A 7,498-nucleotide genomic window follows, 5' to 3' on the forward strand; every position below is an offset into this window, starting at 1 on the left:
TAAAGTTGTTCGTTTTTGCTTTTGTTTCCTTTGCCTTCATAGATTTATCTTGCACGAACTTGCTGCGGCCAAGTTAAAAAAGGTATTGCCTGTGTTATCCTCCAGGATTTTGAGGAATTCTCGTCTCACATTTAGATCTTTCATCCATTTTAAGTTTATCTTTGTGTATGGTGTAAGAGAATGGTATAGGTTCATTCTTCTGCACGTGGCTGTCCAATTTTCCCAGCACCATTTATTGAAGAGACTATCCTTTTTCCTGTGGATATACTTTCTGGTTTTGTCGAATATTGACCATAGAGTTGAGGGCCCATTTCTAGGTTCTCTATTCTGTTCCATTGACCTATGTGTCTTGTTTTTGTGCCAATACTACATTATCTTGAAGATCACAGCTGTGTAGTACAGCTTGAAACCCGGCATGGTGATGCCCCCGGCTCTGGTTTTCTTTTTCAATATTCCCCCCGCTGTCTTTTCTGATTCCATACAAATCTTAAGATGATTTTTTCCAACTCTCTGAAGAAAGTCCGTGGTATTTTGATAGGGATTCCTTTGAATGTGTAAATTTTCCTGGGTAGCATTGACATTTTCACAGTATTAATTCTGCCAATCCATGAGCATGGAATATTTTTCCATCTCTTTGTGTCTTCCTCAAATTCTTTCAGAAGTGTTCTGTAGTTTTTAGGGCATCACTTTGGTTAGGTTTATTCCTAGGTGTCTTATGCTATTGAGTGCAAGTGTAAATGGGATTGACTCCTTAATTTCTCTTTCTTCAGTCTCATTGATAGTGTAGAGAAATGCCACTGATTGCTATGCATTGATGTTTGTCTCCTGCCACATTACTGAATTGCTGTATGAGTTCTAGCAATCTTGGGGTGGATCTTCTGGGTTTTCTGTGTACAGTAAGTATCATGTCGTCTGCAAAGAGGGAGAGTTTGACTTCTTTACCAATTTGAATGCCTTTGATTTCTTTTTGTTGTCTGGTTGCTGAGGCTAGGACTTCTAGTACTATGTGTTGAATAGCCGTGGTGACAGTGGACATCCCTGTTGTGTTCCTGATCTTGTGGAAAGGCTCCCAGTGTTTTTCCATTGAATGATATTTGCTGTGGGCTTTTCATAGATGACTTTTAAGATGCTGAGGAATGTTCCCTCTATCCCTACACTCTGCAGAGTTTTGATCAGGAATAGATGCTGTATTTTGTCAAATGCTTTCTCTGCATCTATTGAGGATCATATGGTTCTTGTTTTTTCTCTTGTTGATATGATCAATCACGTTGATTGCTTTATGAGTGTTAAACCAACCTTGCATCTCAGGGATAAATCCCACTTGGTCATGGTGAATAATCCTCTTAATGTACTATTGGATCCTATTGGCTAGTATCTTGTTGAGAAATTTTGCATCCATGTTCATCAGGGATATTGTTCTATAATTGTCCTTTTTGGTGCGGTCTTTGGTTTTGGAATCAAGGTGATGCTGGCCTGTTAGAACAAATTTTGAAGTATTCATTCCATCCCTTTTTATCCGTCAGAACAGCTTTAGTAGAATATTATTTCCTCTTTAAACATTTGATAGACTTCCCCTCGGAAGCCATCTGGCCCTGGAATTTTGCGACTTGGCAGGTTTTTGATAACTGCTTCAATTTCCTCGCTGGTTATTGGCCTGTTCAGGTTTTCTATTTCGTTTTGTTCTAGTTTTGGTCATTTGTGATTTTTCCAGAACTGCATCCAATTCTTCTAGATTGCCTAATTTATTGGCTTATAGCTGCTCATAAAATGTTTTTTTAAATCATTTGTATTTCCTTGGTATGGTTCTGATCTCTCCTCTTTCTTTTGTGAGTTTATTACCTTGAGGTTTTTTTTTTTTCTTTTTCATAAGGCTGGCTAAGGGTTTATCTATCTTATTAATTCTTTCAAAGAACCAACTCCTGTTTTTCTTTTTTTATCTGTTCTGCAGTTCTTCTGGTCTCTGTTTCATTGAGTTCTGCTTGAATCTTTATTATCTCCCCTCTTCTGCTTGGTGTAGGCTTTATGTGCTGTTCTTTCTCCAGTTCATTTAGGTGCAAGTTTAGCTTGTGTATTTGAGTTATTTCCAATTTTTTGAAGGAGGCTTGTATTGAGATGTATTTCCTTCTTGGGACCTCTTTGCTGTATCCCAAATTTTTTGAATGGTTGTATCTGCATTTTCATTAGTTTCCCTGAATCCATAGATTCTTCTCTAATTTCCTGGTTGACCCATTCATCTTTTAGTAGGATGCTCTTTAACCTCCATGTGTTTGAATTTCTTCCAAATTTCTTCTTATGACTGAGTTCTAGTTTCAAAGCATTGTGGTCTGAAAATATGCAGGGGGGCAATCCTATCTTTTGGTATCGGTTGAGACCTCATTTGTGACCTAGTGTGTGGTCTATTCTGGAGAAAGTTCCATGTGCACTTGGGAAGAATGTGTATTCAGTTGTGTTCAGTTAGAAAGTTCTGTAAACATCTGTGAAATCCATCTGGTCCAGTGTATAATTTAAGGCCCTTGTTTCTTTGGTGATGTCATGCTTAGAAGATCTGATATTTACTGACAAGTACTGTGTTGAAGTCTCCTACGATTAGTGTATTATTTTATTTTTTTCTTCCTCTACTTATTGAATTAAAATTTATTTGAAAAGGTAAAGTTTATATATCCTTTGAAAAAATAAGAAGTCAAAAATTTTAGAATTAAGTAATAAGTGTTCAACATTATAAAGCCATATATAACAGTAATGAAAGCAGTGGTGATGTTTACCCTGATAAAAATATCACAGAATTCAAATCACAACTTGGATTCTCAATGATTCAAGTGTCTTATCTTACACAATAAGAGTATGGTCAATTTTAAGGTAAACTTCCTCCAGATGTGCTATCCTCAAGTCCTCTAATCTTGTGGTCCATCAGCTCACACAATGGGATAGCTGGTTGCTGTGGCAATTCTACAATGGTTGTTCTGGTCTTAGGCCATTTTTATATAGCCATTCCAGCCCCATTCTGGACCCCAACTGTTCTTGATAATCCAAAACTTATTATTTGAATCTGTTCCTTCAAAGCCATAGCCAGCCACCAGAACACCATGATCTAGATCTTTGCTGCTGCAGTCTGGATCAAAATAAATGCCTGACTTGTAGCCCTGGAAATGCCTGCATCAGTAGCAACAGAGATGGGCCCTAGAGTTGCCACTGCCTTCATTAGGGTCTTTTCCCATTGAGGGAGGTCCATGAAGCCAGTGTCATTAGCAGCAGAACACTCAGTCTTGTCGTTACAGGTCTCTATGTCCTTTCCAAGATATGGATAAGATTCCTCTGAATCCAGGCCTCCATTGTCTTTAACATGATGAAAGGCGTTATCCATCAGGCCACCACTGCAGCCCTCATTGCCTTGAGCCTTAGAGCAGTCCACCAGGTTCTGCTCACTCAGTGGCACAAGTTTGCCTGTTTTCCGGAACATCTGTCTTTTGAGGGCACCAGTTGCACTAAAAGTCCAACAAGAACCACACTGACCCTGATTCTGCACAGGAGTTACGTAGCCTTTCTCTCTCCAGTCCACAGATTTGGGGATCTCAGCAAAGATAGGTTCTTGGAACACTTTCCCTTTCTTGTGCTTCTGGTTTGGAAAGTCATTCATCACCTGCCTGAATTCTTCATTGGTCATGTCACCAAAGGTATTCATCGCCATTGTGAAGCCATGTTTCCCTTGGCTATATTCTCCATTATGCAGTTCAATCATTTTCATATTCTCCCACACTGCTCTCCTCTATCCTTCTTCATTCATGCCATATAATCTGTGCATTGCCTTCCACTGGTACCATTGTGCATTTAAGCTTTGATCGAGTTTTGGAGCTGCTGAGGCTATTCACAAGCAAAGGGCAGACAAGAAGAGTGAACAATTCATGTTTCAAAAACCTGCGGCATCCACAGCTGCGCAGGTGCACCCCACGGATCGCCAAGGCCCACGAGTCTAGTGTATTATTTTCTAAGTATCTCTTTACTTTGGTTATTAATTGCTATACTTGGCATTATTAATTGATATACTTGGCATCTCCCACATTAAGAGCATACATATTCATGATTGGTAGGTCTTCTTGCTGGATTGATCCTTTAAGTATGATATAGTGTCTGTCTTCATCTCTTACTACAGTCTTTGAGATAAACTTTAATTGGTCTGATTTGAGGATTGCTACCCCAGCTTTCCTTTGAGGAGCATCTGAATGGTAGATGGTTTTCCACTCCTTCATTTACAGGCTGGAAGTGTCCTTAGGTCTAAAATGAGTCTTTTGTAAGACAGCAAATAGATGGGACTTTCTTTTTTATCCAGTCTGATACCCTGTGTCTTTTGATGGGATCATTTAGCCCATTCACATTCAGAGTAACTATTGAAAGATATGAATTTATAGTGTTATCGTAATACCTATTCTGTCCCTGTTTTTGTGGATTATTTCCTTGAACTCCCTCTTTCTTCTACAGGGTCCCCTTTAATATTTATTGTAGAGATGGTTTGGTGGTCACATAGTCTTTCAGTTTCTGCCTATTCTGGAAGCTCTTTTTCTCTCCTATTCTGAATGGAAGTCTTCTTATTTAGGACCGTGAATATATCCTGCCAGCCCTTTCTGGCCTGACCGGTCTCTGTGGAGAGGTCTGCTGTTAATCTGGTATTTCTCCCCATATAAATTAAGAATCTCTTGTCTCATGCTGCATTAAGAACTTTCTCTTAAATGTGTGGGAAATATCAGAAAGGGAGACAGAACATAAAGACTCCTAACTCTAGGAAATGAACTAGGGGTGGTGGAAGGGGAGGAGGGTGGGGGGGGTGGGGGTGAATGGGTGATGGGCACTGAGGGGGGCACTTGACGGGATGAGCACTGGGTGTTATTCTGTATGTTGGTAAATTGAACACCAATAAAAATAAATTTATTATCAAAAAAAGAATTTTCTCTTAATCTTTGAAATTTGCAAGCTTTACTATTAAATGTGAGGTGTGGAATGGTTTGTATTGATTGGGGGGGGTCATCTCTAACTCTTGGATCTGAATGCTTGTTTCCCTCCCCAAATTAGGGAAGTTCTCAGCTATGGTTTGTTCAAATATACTTTGTGGTCCTATCTATCTCTCAGTCTCTTCTGGAGTCAAATTATATGTAAATTCTTCCTTATCAAGCTATCATTTATTTCCCTAACCCTTTCTTCATTGGCTCTTAATTGTTTTTCTCTTTTTTCCTCAGCTTTCTTCCTTACCATCAACTTGTCTTCTATGTCACCCATTCTCTCTTCCACCTCATTAACCCTAGCAGTTAGGAAATCCAGTTTGGATTGCATCTCATTTAGTCTCTTTTTAATTTAGGCCTGATTAGATCTCACTTCTGCAATAACAAAGTCTCTAGAGTCTTTAGGCTTTTTTCCAGAGCCACCTGTAGCTTTGTATTTGTACTTCTGAATTGACTTTTTGACATCGGATTTAAATCCAAATTCTGTAACTCTGTTACAGAGAGTACTATTACTGGTTCTTCCTTTTTTGGTGAATCCTTCTAGTTACTTTGTCCAGTGCAGAGTGGCTGTATGAGTGGGCTGAAACAAAAATATCAACCACACCCTAAGTAAAATATACCCTAGATGATTCCGAAGAGGTCAGAGACCAAAAAAATAAAAATAAATAAATAAAAATAATAAAAAAAACAGAGCAACATAAAACAAAAGGATCACTAAAGTGAAAAACAAATTTTAAAACAAATTAGTAAAAATAAAAGGTCAAAAACCACAGAGAATAAGAAAAAAAAAGGAAAATAGAAAAAAAGTAAATAAGAGAAAAAAGGCAGGGGGGCAGCGGGGGATGGTGGTGGTGAATAAATGACAGTGGAGATAATGTAGTCTACCTGAGGGGACCTAGAGGGTAATCCTCTTGGTTTTGAGTGTATATTTTTCTGTATGTTAGAGCATGCTCTATCCTAAATTTATTTGAATTTATCCTAAATTTAAAAAATTTAGGTGGTGTTTTGGTGTTTTGAACACCAAAACATAAACAAGATAAAAGAGGGGGGTGCAGAATGGGAAGGAAGAGAGAATATAATCTCACAGAATGAATCAGCACATTATTCCACTTGTTTCTGGGTGTATGTTGACGTGTGTTAAAAGGTATTAACTTACACCATTGTAAAACAAAACGAGGCAGAAAAAGCAAGAAACAAAAACCCATAACTCATATATCTCCCAAAATTAAATTATGTTGAAGGGAATCCAGAAGTGAAAAATACATCTAAGACATACAATTGTAGAAATATGAAAGTCAAAAAGGAAAAAAACTTAAAAATGAAGAGGTGGTAAAATATTATAGTTAAGGTGGGAAAAGAGAAAAAATACTGGAAATTTTTAGTCTAATATGAAAATGAGTCATAATGGAAAAGGGGGGAAAAAGGGGCCCTCTAGTTCTAGATTCTATTTTCCCTTGATTTTCCCTCAGTCATGGAGATTTCAGTGCTGCTTGGTCAATAAACTTGCTCTTCCCCAGTTCTTCCAGCTGGTCTTCTGGGGGAGGGGCCTGCGGTGCTGATTCTCAGGTGTCTGTGCCTGGGGGAGATGCCCCATCCCCTGCCAGGTGCCGGGCTCAGTGAGAGCTGTGCTCCTCTTAGTGCCCCTCCCAACTTTATTTTTATTTATTTATTTAGCCTTTCTATCTTTTAGAAAGCCAAAACTTTTCTCTCTGTAGCATACCAGCTATTCTCTCTTTGAATCTCAGGTCGAATAAGTAGGTGTTCAGGATGTTTTGAAATTCATCTAGGTAAGTTTGTCAGGCCAGGTGAGTTGAGGGCCCCAACTCTTCCACCATCTTGCTCTTCCCTCCTCTCTCACAGGTACTTAAACATGGATTAAATTGAAGAATTTTTGGAATTTTCAGAGTGGCAGTGCAAAGACTATTTGGATTAATTAGAAGATAGTTAATCAAAAAATAGCATAGACAAGTTCCTTTTCAAATGAGGAAGGAAAGCTAATGTAAACCTAGAGGACTAACATGGTTATCCTTCACAGCATAATAATAATAATAAGCCCAGTCCACCTAGAAGAGGTATAAGGACTTACCCTGCCTTTATTGCAACTTTTTATAGCTTCAAGTTCAATGTAGGAGATAAGACATATTATACTACAGTAAATCTTGTCAAATATCTCAAAAATGGAAAAAAAAAGAAAAGAAAAGAAGTTTTGTGGATATGGAAAGAAATGTTAAGTTCTCCTACCATTTTGGTATTTTTTATAACATATGTGTCCAAAGCAATAGCTTTATGTGACATATTGGATACCTTTAATGAAACATAATATGTATAGAATCATTTATTTGAGGAACTTTCTGAGTTTTTTCAGGATGATAATTTAGCACAATGTGGTACAAACATGCTCAGAAACTTTACACAAGTAGATCTTTTGCAAAAGCATACGGTAAACTTTAGTGGTTTATTTGATAATTATTGAGTAGTATCCCATGTGATTTTCATAAATCTTTTTAACA

At 37.9% G+C, this 7,498-nt stretch overlaps 1 pseudogene; it reads right to left on the reverse strand.

Annotated features, from left to right (window-relative positions):
* Positions 1-2,436: 2,436 nt before the first annotated feature.
* LOC121483781 lies at positions 2,437-4,038 on the reverse strand (annotated as a pseudogene).
* Between the last annotated feature and the right edge of the window lie 3,460 nt (positions 4,039-7,498).

Source organism: Vulpes lagopus, unplaced genomic scaffold (genome assembly GCF_018345385.1).
Source record: "Vulpes lagopus strain Blue_001 unplaced genomic scaffold, ASM1834538v1 ctg1065, whole genome shotgun sequence".
In the NCBI taxonomy this organism is placed as follows: domain Eukaryota; kingdom Metazoa; phylum Chordata; class Mammalia; order Carnivora; family Canidae; genus Vulpes; species Vulpes lagopus.